Here is a 17,719-nt window from a genome sequence, read left to right as displayed (position 1 = left end):
CGCATGGCAGTTGCATGCCATTCCATGGTTTGTCTTGGCTTGTCCAAGACAACCATAGCCAGCGCAAGCGCAGGGCTCTACTGAATCGTGTCATATCTAGTATTCCTAGTCCCCCATTTTCAACCGGGGAACATACTACTAGCCATGCTACCTTGCATTTCCCTCCACTGATTTCTTCTTCCCGAGCCCAAAGAAAGCGGCGTCTAACCTTGTCTATCTCGAGCAGGAATTTCTTTGGTGCTCGTAGCACTGAAAGGGCAAAGGTGGGTAATGTTGTTAGGACATCTCTCACCAAAACCCTTCTACCGGCTATCGTGAGCAGTCTCCCTTTCCACCCAGCTAGCCTGGCTCGAATCCTATCTAGGATGAACTGTATGTGGACGAGGCGCAGCCGCGACAGCATTAGGGGGAGGCCAAGGTATCTGACAGGGAAGCCAACTGTTACTCCACCAAAATTTTGCAGAACTTCCTGGAGGTCTATATCCTCGCAGCGGATGGCCGATGCAGTCGATTTTGTTGGGTCAATGCGTAGTCCAGTCGCGTTCCCAAAATCTCTCAGGATCTCAAATAGCCTGTCTATCTCTTGCCTATTGGGGTTTGCAAAAATCACCGCGTGATCAGCGTAAAGGCTAACTCGTAGCGGGATTTGTCTGCCCAGCAGCGGCGCTAGTATCTGAATGTCGGTTGCCCTTTCTTGTAGTCTGTGCAGTGTGTCGATGGCGATGAAGAATAGAAGGGGGGATAGAGGATCCCCCTGGCGAAGTCCTCTACGTGGAAAGATGTAGCTGCCTAGAGCTCCGTTGAGCATGAAGGATGATGAGGAGGTGTTTAGGAGAAGGGATATCCAGTCACGCCATCGGGCTGGGAATCCAAGCACTTGTAACAGCTCTATTAGGTATTCCCAGGAGACCTTGTCAAAAGCCCGTGCAATATCTAGTTTTAGCATCAATGCCGGTGTTCTATTTCATTGGAAGCGTCTGATCACGTTTTGTACATACAGGAAGCTATCTTGCATGGATTTGTATCGTAGGAAGGCTGACTGCGCTGGTGAGATAATGTCTGCTATCACCATGGATAACCGTGGATAATATCTAGTTTGGCGAAGGAGTGGATGAGACTGATCGGCCTGTAGTCTTGTACTTTCGTTGCTCCATCTTTTTTTGGTATGAGCACTACCATGGCGGTGTTTAAACTATTGAAATCTGCTCCAGCCAGGTTGTAAAAGTTGTTAAAATCTAGCATTACGTCTGTTTTGATGTGTTGCCAGCAGCTCCTAAAAAATATCCCTATGTATCCATCCGGACCCGGTGCCTTCTCTGTCGGCGAGCTTTTTATCGCATTCCATACTTCAGTTTCGGAGAAGGGGTTGTCTAGCCCGTGGTTGTGTAATGATGGCATGTCGAGGCTACTCCAGTCTATACTTAAGGGAAGTTGAGCTTTGGTTCCTATACAATCGCTAAAGTGATTGTATATTACATTTTCTTTTTGCTCATCCGATGTAACAACCTCTCTTTCGGTTTGTAGGCTATGGATGAAGTTTTTTTGTCTACGAGCTCTCATCTTTGCATGGAAGAATTTTGTCCCTACGTCTCCAACACATAGCCAGACAAGCCTATATCCTTGTCGCCTTCTTGCTCGTTCTACTACTGCCAGTCCAAGGACTCTTAGTTTTAGCAATTTTCGCAGGTTAAATTCGGCGTCAGATAGCCGGCGTGTTTCCTGCGCTACATCGAGTCGTAGTACTAGCTCAGTCGCTATGTGGAATTGCAATTTTGCATTGCTAAAAAATGCCTTGCTCCAGATTTTTAGGTCACGGGCTACACGCCCCAGCTTGGCATGTAATCGTCGGAAAGCACAAGTAGATTGAACCGGTCTATTCCAGGCTGCTTGTACTGTTTCATGGAAGCGTGGGAAGTTTGGCCAAAAACTCTCAAATTTGAACCTGGCTGATCTAGGTGCAGCCGTTGTGTCCGCAAGGAGTAACGGGCAGTGATCGGAGGTGGCCGTAGATGCTGCTATCCGGGAAGCGCATGGGAAAATATTTTCCCATGCCTCGTTGCAGAAGAATTTATCTATGCTGATCATGGTGGGGTCACGACGCTCGTTGCTCCATGTGTATCGTCGATTCTTGGACTTAATCTCCTTCAGTCCTGCTACATCTATTGCTGCTCTAAACCTGCCCATGAGTCTACGGTTTAGGTTTAGGTTATTTTTGTCTCTAGCTTCATAGATGAGGTTGAAGTCACCATTGATAAGCCATGGTTCTATCAATGGGGGCGGAGAGAGATATTTCCTGGAGGAATCTCTCTTTTCTAGCATCATCTGTTGGGCCATAGACAGATGTAATCCAGAAACTATGTTGCTGTCCTAGAAGCCTAACTTTTGTTGTGATCGCAAAGACTCCTATCACATGCGATTCAACCATTGCGAACTGTCTGTTCCATAGTATCACTGCTCCTCCACATGTTCCTATTGACGGCAACACTATGTAGTTCGTAAGTGTTTGTCCCCCAATCTCTCTAACGATTGTCGGGTTCCACTCCGAAATCTTAGTCTCTTGTAGACATAAAATTGCAACACGGTGTGAGGTGACTACCTCACATATGGCTTCTCTTTTCACGGGGTTGTTTATCCCTCGGACGTTGCAGGACATAATGGGATATAGTTTGTCACTCATTTGGACACCAGTGTTTACTCCAATGGCTGACATATCTAAATGGCCTCTGGCCCAACAGGAACACCACAACTAACATACAATGGGGCTGCCAGCGTCCACCAATAGGCCCCAGAATAAGCTGACGCAGATTTTCCCTACCTCTACCCTTACACATGAGATGATAACCTAACTCAAACCAGCAACAAGCTGGTCTCCATTGGAGATGAGTGCGGACTAACATGCTAAACTACGGCCTCCACGGCGTTCCCGTCAGGTCCAACCATGTGTGCCATGACCCGTAGCGCGTCGCTGTCTAGGTGTGTGAGATTTGGTATGACCTCAATGTCTCTATCTGACAGGGGTTCCTCGAAGCGCCAAAGCAGTGCCTTGGCAACGTCCTCAGTCATCCTCTCTCTAGGTCCTAGGAGTCCTAGCTCCTTGACGATGCGAAACGAGGCACGCAGCGGTACCGGGATCATCATCGTGTTCGCAGCCTGTCGGGCGCTGCGCCGTGGCGGTGTGGCTGCATTGCGGCTCTTCGGCGGGGTGGACAGCCGCCTTGCTGGTGCTGCAAGAATTGGCGGCTCGGTGGCGCGGAACAACGCGTCGTGCTGTTGCTGGTGGCTGCTTCCTGCGGAGATCTCCAGCTGGCACACTCGGCTAGTGACGGCGCCAAGATGAACCTCCATGGTACGCGCAGTCGAAGGTGTTGCTCTGTTGGCCGAGAGCGTGGGACTGAACGCGTCCAGCTGGACACGCTCAGCCGCACTGATGTCGTCGTTGAGGAAGGTGTCGCCAAAGTCTAGCGGGGCGGGGATGGCAGCTTCCGCCTCGGCCTGCACATCCGCCGCCTCTGGTTCAACAGACATCGAAGCCACCGTGTGCTTCTTCGCTGCTCTGAAGAAGTCTTCTATAGGATCTTTCCCATTGTCGTTGTGTCCCTCGCTCGCAACTTCAGGTGCCAAAGGCGCCGGGGAAGCCAGTGAACGACCTCGGCCGTGCCGGTGTTGACGTACGATCTGAGGTGGAGCTGCTGCTGCTGTTGGCTTTCCTCCTATGTGGCCCCTGGACGTGTTGGAGTGTTGCGTTGACGAGAGGCGCCCGGCATAGCCTTCGCCGCCGGGGTGCGGCTGCTGTTGCCAGCACCTCCCGAGACCCCACCGCTATGGCCTTCTCGGCCACGCCCTCCGTGAGGGATGCCGTTGCAGCCTACTCCGGTGACAGGGGCGTGGGCGCGTCGGCTGAGCTGAGCACCGCGCTGCCCATCCTCGATCCCCATGGTCCACAACGTCGGGGTCACTGCCGAAAAAGAACGGTCATCCGCGTCGGAGTCCGACGACGGCAAGCCGCTTTGCCCAGAGTGCGAAGACCGCGGGGATCGAGGCGTCCAGTCCTCGATCCGGTCTACGTGGATGAGCATGGAGAAATCCGCCATTGCCGGTAGTGGGGCGACGCGGCGGTCGGTTGGCGAGAAGCCTTCCATCTCCTCCACTCGTCCAGCACCGCGCGACAGCACCGCCATGGTGTGCTTGGTGGGGATGTTGGCGACGTCGCTGGTCCACACCCAGCAGGCAAAAGTCTTGGTGTGGCCGCGCTCGAGGGTGCGGCTGTCCATCCGGTCGACGCGGGCTCGCTTGCCTAGGATCTCTTCCGCGCCCTCGACGGACCAAAAGTGCATCGGGACTCCTTCCATGACGACGCGAACGTGGAGCAACAGGGTGTCGAAGGCGGCGTGGTTGTGCTCGTGCCATGACTAGATGTTGAAGACGGAGCCATCAACCCTGATGGAGCCACGGCGGACGATGTTCACTTGGAGAGCCGGCTGGGAGAAGACTACAAAGTAGTGCTCCGGGTGGTGGGCGGTGACGCGAAGCGAGTGAACCGGGACGAAGAACTGTCCCTCGAGCGCCCGCCCCATCGCCATTGGCGACGTGGCGTTCACTCCATCCGCCGCCCGGAGTGTGATGGCATGGGTGCGGAGAAACTGAGCCAACTGCTCGATGGCCGGCGACGGGACAGTCACCGAGCGGCTGTCCTAGGGGCGGCGCGCCGGGTCCGCTTGCAGCCGAAGCGTGGAGGTGCTGGCCGGCATGGCTTCTGTTGGCGGGGGAGGGAAGCAAACTCGATTTTGCAAAGGTCTAGAAGGTGGCAGCGGGCCGAGCCTGCTTTGCACGCCCCTGGATTTTTGGCATTACGGGCAGTGCCGGCTAGTGTGGCCGGCTCTCTTGCAAGTCAGGCAATGGATAGGGTCTCTGCAGTGAGCTATTTTATGGCGACAGCTGAGACAACGGAAGCAGCGTCCTCTAAACATGTTGAACAAGGCAAGGCGGGCATGGTCGGCGGTGCAGGCAGTTTGCCGGTCAGAGCCGCATCTCTCTAGGCGCGCGCCTCGGACCATTTGGTCGAACCAGAGTCTCTCACGGTGCACCCCTTGGACCAGCGTGGAAGTGCCCAGCCGGCGCGACTTTCGGGGGCTGACTTCGGTCCAGGCCCTCCCCCCCCCCTCAGCAGCATCGACCCTGACCGGAACAATAACTATGGATTTAATCCTAGTAGCCGGTCGCAGCATGGATCGCCCGGAGCATCCCCTGAGCAAAGCTGCGAGAAGACAATGCGGTGTGGCGGCTGGAGCTCATCACAAGAACCAGGGAAGGAGTCTCGTTCACCACTGGGTCGAGCCCTGGAGCACTCCCCCGCAGCCGGATCTGCGGCGGAGAAGCCGGATCTGGTGTTCACCCACGCGAGGGGGAGCCGAGGGCGGCGGACGGACCGCTGGTCGGACAGGAGACGAGGCCGTCGGGGTGACAGGACGGGAGAGCAGGCCATCGGTGCAAGACCCGCCGATATGAAAGGAGCACCGAGCCTCCACGCGAGCTGTCGCGTGAGGGGACCTGGCTACGGGCTGGGGAGGATCCTGCGGGCGGAGAGGTCGACTGGCGGCCCATGCTAGCGTAGTTATGGTGGCCGCCGCGGTCGGAGTGGTCAGCGGCGCGAAGCGTGGGATGCCCTCGGGCTCAACCCAGGAGGAGGAGTGCAGAGCTAGCTACGTGCGAAGTCCCCCTCTTCTATTAGAGAGGGATCACAGCCGACATTAGGAAAAGGGACGCCTTCTCTGCTTAGCAGAGAGGCGCTTGCGACGATGCTGCTCGTCGGTGCAATGCAGCAAGCGCACGACAACACTACAAGGCGACGGCGAGCTTGGGCGCTGCGTTGCAGCTCTACTACTTCTGCGCCAAGCTGATGCTGCTACTGAACTGTTGCACTCTTGATGCATCTACCACTACACTGTTGTTGCTACTGAACTATTGCGTTGCGCAACAGAGCACGTGACGGCGAGCAACAACGGCGGTGCTACGCCTAACGCGGGACGGCGAGGCTACGGACAAAGAGGGGAAGCGGAGATGCGGTTCTCACCTAGGGCGTAGAGAAGAAGGGCTCTCCGCGATGGAGCGGAACGACAGAGATGACCTGCTGGAGAAGGTGCTCCCGAGGTGGAAGAAGCGGCGATCATCAGGGACGGCGAGGGTGTCGACCTGGGCGGCAATTCTCCACGGAAATGGAACCCCATGTTCGTGCACAAGCTTCTGGTCCAGACGATAGATGAAGAGGGCGACACCTACGCCGGCGACGAGCTTGAGCTGGAGGCGACCATGTCGATGATGGTGGCGCTCGGGGCTGCCTTGACAGCGCGAGGGGAGAAGGAGGGGGAGAAATGGTACGCTAGGTTTCGGAGGGCGCGGGTCGAGCTTAATAGCTCGAGGCTCGTGCCAGGAACCGTGCGATAGAGGTGACAGGTCGATCTGGTGGTGGCTATGGAGTCGTAGAGGGGATGACGTCGGGAGGAGGAAGAAAACGATCGCCAGCCAAGCCTTGGGCCGAAAGCAACAACAGCTGGGCGTGGTGCTTTTTCTGTGTGCGTCTAAAAGGTTTTGCAAATTAAAACAACAAGTTGCTAGATAAATCACACGGCTAAAAGCAAAAATGTTTTGAAGAATATAAAATGCTATTTGAGCTTCTAAAATATTGCACCAATTTATAAAAATAAATTGGGCATTATGAAGAGTAAAATTTTAAATGCCTTTTATTTGAATAAGACTCTGTTTTGAAAATAAAAGAAACAGGAAAATAAATCCACAACCAGAGGGTTGCCTCCACAATTATAAAAAGGATTTTAAGGAAAATATGAACATTTTATTTCAGTCAAAATAGGAAACTTTGAAAACTGCCTCAAAGAAAAAATAAGAGAGGAGAGAAGGAGTCTTTTAACCTATGCTGCAACTAGTGGGTTTGAATGAACTCTTGTTGCACCCACTCATATTGCACAAGCCTAAACACATCCACACATGCACTCACACCACAATCACCAAAGATGCAAGACAAAACAAGAGGACAAAAGATAGGAGAAGTTACGCACGATGACATGATAAAGATAAGATGATGACACAAAGATGGGCTCACACCAAATATATTTAACATGCCAAGGTTGCCATACAAGGAATGATTGCGAGAGGGGGAAATAATTGCATTGGGGTTGTCACACTATCCCTAAGCAATTGAGCAACCAATTCATCATGATATATCATCCCCTTTTAATAAGATTGGCTTTCCTATGGACTCAAATGTGATTTCTCACAAAGTTTATAATGAAGAGTCTTCTTGCTTGAAGCTTTAGACAATCCTACTCCTTCCTTCATCAAAGGGGCATCTCCACACAATCCTATAGCCAAATAATCTTGGAACTTTTCTAAAATGTACTTGGATAAATTTATTAGTCCAATGATGCATATGTTGTGATTAATTACCAGAACCACCTTAGGGAGCAATTGTGCTTTCAATCTCCCCCCTTTTCTGTAATCGATGAAAACATATAGATCAAAGCTTCGACAAAAGGTATAATCAATGATTAGCATCGGCGCTTTGAGAGGTATGTGAAAAGCAAGAGCTCCACCTAAATTTGTGCATTATTTTAAATTTGTGTTTGAATGCAAATGCACAATCGATTAGGATCATGGGTTACTCTTCCATGTCACATACAACTTGGTGATGCGCATAAAAGATACAAATGAATAGCAATGCACATAGAACCAAAAACAAGTGAATGATCATCATGTAGATAGCTCGAAGTAATAATGTGGTAGCATAAAACAATCAAAGCGTATGATCAAACACATATCTAAGCAGATAAAGTCATCCAAAAGACCAAATAAAGTTCTGAAAACTAAACGAGAGCAAATAAAGTCAAAAGATCTCCCTCTCTCGAAGCCCTATTGATCAATACACTTCTCCCCCTTTGGCAACAAGTACCAAAAAGTTCAAAGGTCTAATCTAACTGTCTCTCTCGGCATGATCTCCTATGGTAGCAGATGTTGGAGTGGACAAGAGAGCATTGACGAAGGCTTCGGCTAATGTTGCTGGAGCAGGAGTTGGAGGTGCATACACTAGAGGTGGTGGAAAAGGAGCTGAAGCTTGAGCTGATAAAGACGGTCTATCTTCTGGTACTCACAAAATTGCTAACCGGGTATGTGTCAACAACCGTCTGGTAGTACGAAGAGGTGAATCATCATCATCATGGTCATCATCATAACCTGAGCATGCAATCTGAGTGAGTCAACTTCGTGTTGAAGCTCCTTAACTGTGGTGGTCAACTCCATAACCTTCACATCCAGGTCATGGAACTTTTTTTCCATGATCCTCTCTAGGCTCTTATGGTTCACCAGAATCTTAGAAATATTCTACTCCATTCCTCGGATGGTGCTGACCAAGAACGACATCTATTCATCTATGGTTTTTAGCTTGGGTGGTGGAACTGGAGCATTCTTAGTGGCCTCTACAGTTGTTGCCTCTCCAGCCTCTCTAGTTGTAGCTAAGCTTGGATGAGTGTCATCCATCACAACTTCATTATCCTCAAACCCTGGCTGAAGTGGAAAATGAGGACGATCGAGCTGATATGCATGCTTGTCATTTGGCACTGTTTTGTACATATTGGCCATGGAGTTGTGATTCTTCTTTGGTTTTGAATACACATCCAAGTCCTCTGCTCGTGACTCTGGAGCACCAACGATATTAGCTCATTTTTTAGTTGTGGCTTCATATTTATGGCCATCAGTCATCCAGACATTTTTGTCATCTGAATAGAAATGAATTGTTGAATATAATTTCTTTATCATTTCGTCATTCTCTGCAGTCATCTCTCTGCCAACAAACTCTTCAATGTCAACAAGATTGAAGTTCTCTCTCACATGAGGAAAGAAATCTTCATTGGCTTTGATGTAATTACAGTCGACATATCCCATGTCACTCACTTCTAGTACTACTTCTTGAGCTTGCGTTGCTTTTCCTTTGAAGAGGAAAGGGTGATGTAGCAAAGTAGATAAGTACTTCCTTCAGTTTGTTGAGAACCAAGGTATCAATCCAGTAGGAGGAACAGGCAAGGCCCCAATCTTCGCACCTACACAAACAATCAAACACTTGCACCCAACGCTAAAAAGGTATTGTCAATCCCTTCATAGTTACTTGCAAGGATGAGATCTGATACAGATAGATATAAAATATTGCTAAAACGAAAAGTAAATAAATTGCAGCCAGGTACTTTTGGTATTTTTAGTTTATAGATCTGAAAGTATAATATGGAAAATAGACCCGGGGGCCATAGGTTTCACTAGAGGCTTCTCTCATGAAGGAAAATAATACGGTGGGTGAACAAATTACTGTGGAGCAATTGATTGAAAAGCGAATAATAATGAAGATATCCAAGGCAATGATTATGCATATAGGCATCACGTCTGTGTCAAGTAGACCGAAACAATTCTGCATCTACTACTATTACTCCACACATCGACCAACTCTTGCCTGCATCTAGAGTACTAAACTCATGAAGAACAGAGTAACGCATTAGGTAAGATGACATGATGTAGAGGAATAAACTCAAGCAATATGATGAAAATCCGATATTTTTATCCTTGATGACAATAGTACAAATACGTGCCTCGCTACCCCTACTTTGCCACTGGGTGAGGACACCGCAAGATTGAACCCAGAACTAAGCACTTCTCCCATTGCAAGAATTACCAATCTAGTTGGCCAAACCAAACCAATAACTCGAAGAGACTTGCAAAGATATGAAATCATGCATATAAGAATTCATAAAAGACTCAAATAATATTCATAGATAATCTGAACATAAACCCACAATTCATCGGATCTCGACAAACACACCGCAAAAGAGTATTACATCGGATAGATCTCCATGAAGGTCATGAAGAACATGGTATTGAAGAACAAAGAGAGAGATCAAGCCATCTAGCTACTAGCTATGGACCCGAAGGTCTGTGGTGAACTACTCATGCATCATCGGAGGGCCAATTGAGTTGACATAGATGCCCTCCGTGATCGATCCCCCCTCTGGAAGATTACCGGAAAAGGCTCCAAGCTTGGATATCACGGGAAAAGAGGCTTCCGGTGGGGGAAAAGTATTTGCGTGCCTCTCGTTGGTATCCAGGGAATATTTCGGCCGAAGAATAGGGTTAGGAGGGTTGTCGTGGGGCCACGAGACAAGGGGGCGCCCCCCTAGGGTGCGCCCCTGTGGCTTGTCGCCACACGGCGGCTCTCCTGCCTTCATCTCCAAGTTTTCTAGGTTGCTTTTGGTCCAAGAAAAATCATTCGTTTGGACTCCGTTTAATATTCTGCAATACTCAAAAACATGGAAAAAACTGAAACTGGCACTAGGCTCTAGATTAATAGGTTAGTCCCAAAAACAATATAAAATAACATATAAATGCATATTAAACATCCAAAGCAGATAATATAATAGCATGGAACAATAAAAATTATAGATACGTTGGAGACGTATCAAGCATCCCCAAGCTTAATTCATGCTCATCCTCTAGTAGGTAAATGATAAAACAGAATTTTTGATGTAGAATGCTACCTAAAATATTTATCCATGTAATACTCTTTATTGTGGCATGAATATTCAGATCCATAAGATTCAAAACAAAAGTCTAATATTGACATAGAAATAGTAATACTTCAAGCATACTAACAAGGCAATTGCGTCCTTTCGAAATAACATGGCCTTCGAGAGTTACCCCTACAAAATAATATGGTCTGGCTATGCTTCATCTCCCCACACAAAGTATCTAAATCATGCAGAACCCCGATGATAAGTCAAGCAAATGTTTCACACCTTCTATCTTCTCAAACCTTTTCAACTGTCACGCAATACATGAGCATGAGCCATGGACATAGCACTATAGGTGGAATAGAATATGGTGGAGGTTGCAAGGAAAAATGAGAAGATAGTCTCACATCAACTAGGCGTATCAACGGGCTATGGAGATGCCCATCAATAGATATCAATGTGAGTGAGTAGTGATTGCCATGCAACGAATGCACTAGAGCTATAAGTTTATGAAAGCTCAAAAATAAAACTAAGTGGTTGTGCATAAGATGAAAAATTTCAATAGTTATATGAAAGTGACAAAATAGGAGACTCTCTATCATGAAGAACATGGTGCTACTTTGAAGCACAAGTGGGAAAAAATATAGTAGCATTGTCCCTTCTCTCTTTCTCTCATTTTTTTGGTGGGCATATTTGTCCTCTTTTTTTTCGGCTTCGCTGGCCTCGTTTATTTTTTGTAAAGTCTGGAGACTCATTCCAACTTGTGAGGGAGTGATATCTTACATCATCCTTTGCTCTCACGGGACAATGCTCTAATAATGCAAATCATCCCACTTTTATTTACTTACAACTCAAAAGTTACAACTTGATACCTAGAACAAAATATGACTCTATATCCAATATGGAAGCGATGGTGCATGTCATAAAAAACAGAACGGTGGAACTTGCATGGCAATATATCTCGGAATGGATATGGAAATGCCATAATAGGTAGGTATTGTGGCCATTTTGAGGAAAATATATGGTGGCTGTTTTGAGGAAGGTATATGGTGGCTATTTTGAGGAAGGTGGGTTTAATGCACCGGCGAAAGTTCCACGATACTAGAGAGCCTAGCAAAGGTGGAAGGGTGAGAGTGCGAATAATCCATGGACTCAACATTAATCATAAAGAACTCACATACTTACTGCAAAAATTTATTAGTCATCGAAACAAGGTACTACACGCATGCTCCTAGGGGAAGGTTTGGTAGGAGTTAACCATCACGCGATCCCGACCTCCACACAAAGGTTGACAATCATTAAACAAATCATGCTCCGACTTCGTTACATAATGTTTAACCATACGTGCATGCTACGAGAATCACAAACTTTAACACAAGTATTTCTTCCAATTCACAATTACTCGCTAGCATGACTCTCATATTACCATCTTCATATCTCAAAACTATATGCAAGGAATCAAACTTCTCATCGTATTCAATGCACTGAATATGAATGTTTTTATTATATCCCTCTTGGATGCCCATTATATTAGGACTAAATTCATAACCTAAACTGATTAACATGTTGTTTAAAGACTCTCAAAATAATATAAGTGAGGTATGAGAGTTCAATAATTTCTAAAAAATAAAACACCACCGTGCTCTAAAAAGATATAAGTGAAGTACTAGAGCAACATTGCCTAGATGAAAAGATATAAGTGAAGGACATAGAGTATTCTAATAAATTCATGATTCAGCGTGTCTCTATCGAAAGATGTGTGCAGCAAGGATGATTGTGGAAAATTAAAAATCAAAGATTCATATCATACAAGACACTCCAAGCAAAACACATATCATGTGATGAAAGAAACATAGCCTCAAGTAAAATTACGGATGGATTGAAGACGAAAGAGGGGATGCCTTCCGGGGCATCCCCAATCTTAGGCTCTTTGGTATCCGTGAATATAGCTTGGGGTGCCTTGGGCATCCCCAATCTAAGGCTCTTGCCACTCCTTATTCTAAAGTCCATCAAATCTTTTCCCAAAACTTGACTCTTTCACAACACAAAACTCAACAGAAAACTCATGAGATCCGTTAGTATAAGAAAAATAAATCACCACTTTAGGTAATGTTGTGAACTCATTATTTATTTATATTTGTGTAATATTTACTGTATTCCAACTTCTTCATGGTTTATACCTCCCGATACAACCCATAGATACATCAAAATAAGCAAACAACACAAAGAAGACAGAATCTACCAAAAACAAAACAGTGTGTACCAATCTATAGACTTCGAATACTTTTGTAAGTCCAAAGATTGTGAAAAATTATGAAAATCAGGGAGATTTGTATATAAATTATGTGTAAAAATTTCAGATCAAAAGCATGTTTGAGTGAATTTACGAAATTCCTGGACTGAGAGCAAATTTTTTTGTTTTTCAGCAAAATCAAATCACAAACACCGTAGACCATCCCAAAGGTCTTACTTGGCTCAAACAGTAATTGAAACAAGAAAACACAATTACTACAGAGGTAAAAATGTGTCCATAACTAAAAAACAGAAGCAAAAAACAAAATTATAAAGAATTCTTTAATATTATCTAGGATTCTTTAATATTATTCTCAAGATCAGAGATTATAAAATTATTTAAAGAATAATATTATCTAATAGATTATCAAAAATTATTTAAATTTCTTTAATATTATCAAGAATTTATTAGATAATATTCTTCTCAAGAATTTATTAGATAATATTAAAAAAATCTTTAATATTATCAAGGATTCTTTAATATTATTCTTTAAAGCAAAAAACAAAATTATAAAATTATAAAAAGTCCATAGATTTGCCTTTTTGCGAGCTAATAAATTCTTTAATATTATTCTCAAGATGAGAGGGCATCTTATTGTAATTTCCATAGGAATTGTTGTAGTAATTACCATGTTATTAGAGGAATTACTAGCAAATGGCCTAGGATTGATATAACCTCTATACGCGTTATTGCCAAAATTGTTCCTAACAACAAAATTCACATCCATAGATTCAGTTTTATTTCCAATCAAACAAGACAAAGGCATATCATTGGGATCAATAGGATCACTCTTACTAGCAAAGAATTTCATCAATTCATCCATCTTTTCACTCAAAGTATTTATTTCTTCAAAAACATGCACTTTTTTACTAGTAGGAGATCTTTCGGTATGCCATTGAGAGTAATTTGCCATAATATTATCTAGGAGTTTTTGTAACGCCCAAGATGCGGTCCTATCCTTATTTTGGTGCGAGCGCCTTGACAGGGATAGAAATGCATCTCGTCGTTTCGCAAGAATGGATATCGTTACAAGTACATGTACTGAATAGATGAGTATAAGGAATTGGCTTACACTCGCCATGAGATACATCAATCTCACATCAATACAACAATATACTGTCATCATGAAGAAGAGCAGGTATGTCTCTGGACGAAAACAAACGATAAAATAACGACGTCCATCCTTTCTATCCCAGGCTGTCGGCTTGGAACCCATCCTAGATCGATGAATAAGAAGAAGAAGAAGAAGAAGAAACTCTAAATAGTACAATCAGCGCGCTCACGTAAAAGTAACTCTTTAGTTGTTCCAACAACTGGTGTTCTAGTAATTTGTGAGCCACAATGACTCAGCAATCTCATTTCCAAAGGTATCAAGACTAGCAAAGCTTAATGGGTGAGGTTTGGTTAACTGGTGAGGCTGCAACAAGCAACTAAGCATTTATTTGAGGTGACTAACTTAGGAGTACAAGAATAAGAGGGGGATGATCTAGGCATAGTGGACGTGAACTACTGATGATCGACTGAATGATCATGAACACCTACTTACGTCAGACATAACCCCACCGTGTCCTCGATCAGAGAAGGAGCTCACGGAAGAGATAGTCACGGTTACACACTCACTTGGAAAATTGTAATTAAGTTTACTTCAAGTTATCTAGAACCAGATGTTAAACAATGTTTCTATGTTGCCACATAACCACGTGCACGGCTTTCCAAAAGGTTTAACCGTGCAGGGGTGCTCCAACTAGTCCAAGATAAACTACCACACACTGCGATGGAATGACCTCGATCAGGTAAACCCGTGATCTCCTCTGGTTCCTATTGGAAAAGATCAACCTCAGGATAGGCCTAAGTATCCTCGGAATCCTTCGCACAAGACGCTCGAGAAAGGTAAAACAAGTCAAGTAAGGCCGCCCTGCATGTCGACGATCCCGATAGGAGCCGCGTATCTCGTTCTCAGGACACGACGGATAAGCGAAGCATACGGTGGCCTGATAGACATCTCCCGAGTTGGCCCGGGTTGGCCCCGCACGATGCTCTATTTTGGACCAACACCATTAGCACTGGCCCCCCTGTATTATGTTGATTTATTCCTCGGGTTCATGACGCCCTATGTTTTTCAGTACTAACAGAATTATCATTCGGGCAAATATAGTACCAATATTGGGCCTTGCCAGACGAGCTTTATCCCAAAACGAGAATCTAGGGGGTCCCCTTAACAACCCCAAGTATGTTAGGAGCGCTCATTTATGGATCATAACACCGGTAACCTAAACTAAGGCGGCAAAGGTGGACCAAAACACCAGGCTAGAAAGGTCGAGCCTTCCACCTTTTACCAAGTATATAGGTGCACTAAATTAATAAGCAATAATATGGTGATATAACAAGGAACCCATGTTTGCACATGGAAGCAACTACACCTGCAACTAGCAACGCTATCCAATGGTTAAGCAAGCGGTAACATAGCCAATCAGTGGTTTGCTAGGTTGTAGAAAGGTTGAAGGTTTTCATGGCAATGTTGGGAGGCTGATATTTAACAGGTGGTAGGCAGGGAGACATAACGATGGAAACGAAACAACTAGCATGGCAATGATAGTAATGGTATCTAGGGAAATGATCATCTTGTGGAACTCTATCGAGACAAAGCAAACCGGAAACAAGAATCAACACACGATATTCACCACAGCACATGCACGACATGATGCAATTCAAAATATGATGCATGATCAGTTTCAAATATGCAAGGCAAGGCATGGCAATACACAATAGTCAAACGCTACACATTAAATGAAGCTCAATATGCAACGAGTTGCATATTGACGGAACTCCACATTTAATTATTTAGTTCACTCCCATTTATTTACACAGCAAAATTAAATGTTGTTAAACATGGCACGAGGTGAAGCACAATTAAACTACCTATCTAGGCATTCTAAATGAGGCCGGAAACGACGTATAGCGTCTCCGAACTGACCCCATGTGTTAACTTCTAAATCTGTCCAGAATTGTCCTAATTACATTTTATATTTGTTAAACGGAAAAACAAAGTGGTTCACGTGATTCTACTCGTCGTTCTAGTGCACTTACATATATGACTCATCTCCAATGAAGGTACGGTTAATTAACTATGACCTAAACTATTTCTATCACGTCGACACGCAACCCGATGCAAACAGCACATCTAACAGCTTTCAATATGCATGAGACTTGGAAAATATTAATCTTCATGAAAATCTACACGTTCTACATATATAAGTTGTTGCGATCCGACGCACAGTTTTAAAACTACGAGCGTTTGAAAATCATGCTCTTTTCAGAAAAAGAATTGAATCGCAGGTTAAAAGAAAAAAAACACTACTCAGGCCGAATCTGGTCCGCAATTTAACTATACGGCGCACTTGGCGCAAGATAGCAAAGGGGGGCTGGAGCTCACATCGGCTTCACGGGTTGGCTCGAAGACTTGGCCCAGGGAGTGTGGTCGGTGGAGCTGGGCCGCGTGCGAGCTGGAGCTGGGCGGTTAGCCTTGGCGAAACCGGCCCACACCACCGAGGCGGAGCTGGGTTGTGGCCCAGCTGTTGGCCAGCATAGAGGAGCGGGGCGCTGCGCTCTCGATCCAGTCGGCAGGAGGATGCAGCGGCGGGCGGCTCCGGTGTCCGGCGTGGGAATGCGGGGTGATGAGGCGGTGGGCACCAGTGGGGAGGACTGGGGTGGATCGCCGAATCTGGCCGGGATCCACCGGATCCAGGTGGCTGCGGGCGACACCCAGCGAGGAGGATGTCGGGGCGGCAGCGTTGCACAGCTGGCGGCAGCGTTGGCTGGTGCGGCGGGGCCATGGGCTTCTGGCCGGCGGCGGATGACACAACGGGGGTGATCGGACGGCTCGGTGCAGGGCGGTTCTCAGCCGGAGGTGGGATAGCGGATCTTCTCGGAGGCGGCGGCGCGGAAGCTTGGGAGCTCGGCTCCCTCGGGCCCCACGGGAGCTTGGGGCTACTAGCGGTGGCGGTTCAGGCCCAGGGCGGGCCTCAGATGGGCCTGGCGGGCCTTCTCAAGGTGGGAGGCGGCTGAGGCTGTGGGTGGCGGCAGCTAGGGTTTGGGGCCATGGGAAACAAGGAGATGCTAGGGTTAGTTGCCATTTATAGAAAACGGGCTAGGGTTAGCAGATTTCGTCCGAATTCGGACCGCATGATCGTGATCGGACGGCTCTGGCCATGGCTAGGGGTTAGGCTTGGTTATTAGGTTGTGTAGAGTGTTGGTGGCTAAGGAGAGAGGGAAGTTCGCGGCCCGACAACGAGAGTTTTAAACAGCAAAAAACGTCCGACGATAAACCGATGACGGTGCCGCTACGATCGACCCTTCGGGTATCCAATGGACTCCGATAGGGAGGAAATTTGACACGCGGACTACCTTCACTAAAGTAAGACCGCACGCCAAGTCTCAACCCAATCTGGGAATATTTTTCAGACACCTTTGAAAACAATATTTTTCACAATGTTGTGCGCGCGTGAGTGTCTGGATTGTCTCGAAATGGTCAACGACGATAACGTAGAGAACCGGCAACTGATAACGGATGCAGGTATGAAAACTGGCGTCAACGGAGTGCCGATGCAATGCGGATGATGCGAATGATGCAATGATGAATGCGACAGACAACGTAATCACACGATGGCAACGGAATAAAAGGGGAATCTTCTAGAGCGTCGGTCTCGGGCTGTCACAACTCTCCTACACAAATAAGAGATCTCACCCCGAGATCTAAGAATGAAAAGGGGAAGAGTAAGAGAAAGAGAAATAGGTAAAACTTAGTTGCTCCTTCGACAAACGAGTGAAACCAATGAATCCTGAATGATGCAAAGAGATGAAGAATGATATG

Source organism: Hordeum vulgare, chromosome 6H (assembly GCF_904849725.1).
Source record: "Hordeum vulgare subsp. vulgare chromosome 6H, MorexV3_pseudomolecules_assembly, whole genome shotgun sequence".
In the NCBI taxonomy this organism is placed as follows: Eukaryota; Viridiplantae; Streptophyta; class Magnoliopsida; order Poales; family Poaceae; genus Hordeum; species Hordeum vulgare.
This window is presented reverse-complemented; position numbering follows the sequence as displayed.